The 3,506-nt window shown below is 37.6% G+C and overlaps 1 pseudogene; it reads left to right on the top strand.

Annotated features, from left to right (window-relative positions):
* The first annotated feature begins 2,386 nt into the window (after nt 1–2,386).
* Nucleotides 2,387–3,135, top strand: LOC149254352 (7-deoxyloganetin glucosyltransferase pseudogene; annotated as a pseudogene).
* The last annotated feature ends 371 nt before the right edge of the window (nt 3,136–3,506 follow it).

Genomic DNA, 3,506 nt, shown 5'->3' with positions numbered 1-3,506 from the left:
ATCAACAACTCCCAATGTGAAATTTATGTCTCCTTCAATGATAACAATTCCATAATCCATGTAAGGGAGTCTAGGAATTTTTAACCAATAAACCTCATGATTTGTAAAGGGACCATACACATTTATGAAAAGGAAGACTTTGTCCATTTCTCTAGAGAGAATGGTCATGGAAAGTCATGGTTTGAAGGACAAGTTCGAAATTAAATGAACGCATCTAGTGTCTCGTCTAGAGACAATAACCCCTAATCTCCTAATTACATCCAAACCAATAAAACACCAATACCAAAGAATTTGTTTGAGAGAAGAAATGGATTTTATCTCTTCAACCATATACTCCTATAAGAGTAGGATGTGAGGGAGTGGAGGCCCATTAGTCCTTTCATAGCCAAGTTTTATGAGGGGTTGGTTAGTGCCTTGTAACTGAGGGAGAGGAACTTCATTTAGGAGCTTTTATAGGGATAGATTCCCTAAGAGCTCAAATAATGGATTTTTGTTTTCTAGCATTGATTTCTAAGTGAGCCATGCTTTGAGAAATAGATAGGATTTCATTTACTCCTCTACATGAGGATTTGTGACTTACCACTACATAAAAAAAAACCTAGTGTATTCAAAATTTCCATGAAGATTTCCTCAAACCAAAACTTTAGTGGAAGCCTTGGAGGTTGAACCTACATGGGCATCAATTTTTTCTTTTCCAAATCTTGTCCATGGTTTCAGATAGAGTACCCAATAGATCCCAAATGATTTTTCATTGAAGTGCCTTTGTACATCCACTTTTGTCTTTGTCGGATACCCCATCCAACCCTTAACTAATATCAAGAATTTTGGGGCATATCCAAAAGAAGAAAAAAATGTTTTTCTCTATCCACCTATAGGACAACCATGGACACTCTTTTGCTAGCAAAATGCCAACTCATTTTCCACACATAAAATCTCAATCAATTGCACATCCTTTCCTAGAACTTGGGAAGGATCCTCATTGTTTCTTTTGATGCACTTCCTCTTTTGCCTTGGTGGATCATCAACAAGTGGAGGTGAGAGAATAAACAACCTAGGGTTTTTACCATCTATGCTTTCAACGTCTATTGTGAGAAGGATGCATAAGAAACTAGAAGATGAGCTATAATACTAACGGCTAAAGAGAAGGTCCGTTGAAGGAGGATATCTACTATGTAGCTATCAAGATACTAAGTTAGTAAAATCTAGTGGGGAGTGGGGAGACGCAGGAGTCATTGGCTGATAAGTTAAGTCTAGGAATGGGGGAGGGGTTCTTTTGTCACTTGTTGAAGGGAGTGATGTATTTGGAGTTGATTCGGTCATTATTGTAGGAGGTGGGGTGGAAATTCAAGGAAATACCTACTACTCCTCCATTCATCCTTCCTTTGGAGAGCCTACTGATGATTTCCTTTTTGAAAAATTATTGTTATTCAACTGCACGCCAAGGTCCATCGAGTGTTCTAAGGTTGGGGGTGGAGATCTTCGAATGGTTTGGCCCCTGTGGGGGTCCTTAGAAAAATCCACCTTGTCTTCATGCATTTTGTATGAATCGGTGGGATGGCAATATGGGGAGCGCACTGAAATGGGGGGAGGGCCCAAGGTCCTTCAAAACTTGCAACCTAAATTATCTCATTTTGCAGAGCGAAAACTTAAACCCTAACACTCTATTGACAAGTTCCAGTTATTGATAACTATATATACTAAATTTATAATACAAGCACAATCACATTACTAAACGTCATTGATATATAGCAATTTCCCTTTTTTATATAGTAGTTGGTGTATTAAAATGAAGCCAAACAACTTATATCAACCACATTTACTAATATAATTATATTGGTTGACAAGTTAGTATTAACTACCTTAAATTATTAAATATATAATAAATCTAAGTAACATATGTTAAATCAACTATTAATTATTATATATACAAAATCTATAATTTAAATAAAAATAACTATATATATATATAATGTAAAATAAAATTTATAATATATATATATATATTTGTATCTTTTCCCTTCCTTCCATACATGTGGATTATTTAGATTTAGTCGTTAGATTCCAGGTCAAATTATTATAATAAAATTATCACATGTGATTTACATTCAATTTATATACAAATTGACTTTTACAATATTCTATTATATGTATATTTTCGGAAACTGAAAATATACATACTACACCACCTGCTCACGTTTACTCTAGTCAAAATATAATTGTCTCGAGTAGCTAAAATCATTCAAATTTTGTTCTGTACACAAACGTATTTTAAAACATTCTATGGATTTTCTTTTGTATTATTATAGAATAGTTTTCATGTCTGACAGATGAAAGCTGCCTTACCGAGCAATATCTTGATGAAGTGAGAATTACTTGCATTCCAGGAATGCCCCCGCTGCGGCTGAGGGACCTTCCAAACTTCCTCTTAGTTACAGACATTTCGGATCCGGGTATTCAATATAGTATAATTGAAGGCCAAGGTGCATTATCGGCAGCTGCAATAATAGTTAACACATTCGAAGAACTGGAAGGCCCAGTATTAGAGAAACTCAGACTTAACTTCCGTGTATATCCCGTCGGTCCTCTACTGCTCTCTCAGTCCTTCCATTGTAAAGATAACGACGGATCCTCGGATAAGTTGAGTATGTGGAAGGAAGAATATAGTTGCCTCACATGGTTGGATTCTCGGAATCCATGCTCTGTCATGTACGTTTGTTTGGGAAGCATTACAGCTTTGTCTAATCAACAACTCCTGGAATTTGCATGGGGATTGGCTTCCAGCAACCAACACTTTCTGTGGGTTGTCCGAGAAGATATAGTTCATGGTGAGTCTGCCATATTGCCCAAGGAAATTAGGAATTCATTGAAGAAACAAAGGATAGAGGTTTGTTGGTTGGGTGGGTGCCTCAGATAAAGGTACTGTCCCACCCTTCTGTGGGAGGATTTCTGACTCACAACGGGTGGAACTCCACGTTGGAAAGCATAAGCACGAGAGTGCCGATGATATGCTGGCCCTTCTGTGCCGAGCAACTTACAAATGCGAAATTTGTTCGTGAAGAGTGGAGCATAGGACAGCACTCGAAACAGACCGTGAAAAGGGAAAAGGTGGCAGCGCTGGTGAGGAATTTGATATAAGGAGAGGGAGGAGTCAAAATGAGGAGAAGAAATGGACAATTGAAGGAAAGTGCGAAGCGAGCTGTCGAGGAAGGAGGATCTTCTAACAACAACTTAGACAAGTTACTCCACCAAATTATTCCTCAAAAGAATGCATCACATGCTAATCAGATGGTAGAAGGAAACCTAAGCAAACCTCTAAAGACCACCTCAAGTCGAGAGGCCCAATTTAATCTTTAATGTTACATATCGTTCTGCAATTTCTATATATTCAGGTTGTTGAGCTCATCTGCAGCTACAATTTCTAATGTTTCAGCTCCACTTCACGTACATTTTTACCTCATGACTGATGCAACATCGTGATCTGCCAGCCTCGTTTCAAGCTCAAAGAT

This window comes from Pinus tabuliformis, chromosome 7 (genome assembly GCF_031772625.1).
Source record: "Pinus tabuliformis cultivar Carrire ecotype Pingquan chromosome 7, CPIR1, whole genome shotgun sequence".
Classification (NCBI taxonomy): Eukaryota; Viridiplantae; Streptophyta; class Pinopsida; order Pinales; family Pinaceae; genus Pinus; species Pinus tabuliformis.
Note: the sequence above shows the minus strand (reverse complement) of the source record. Positions and strands in the feature narration are given on the sequence as shown.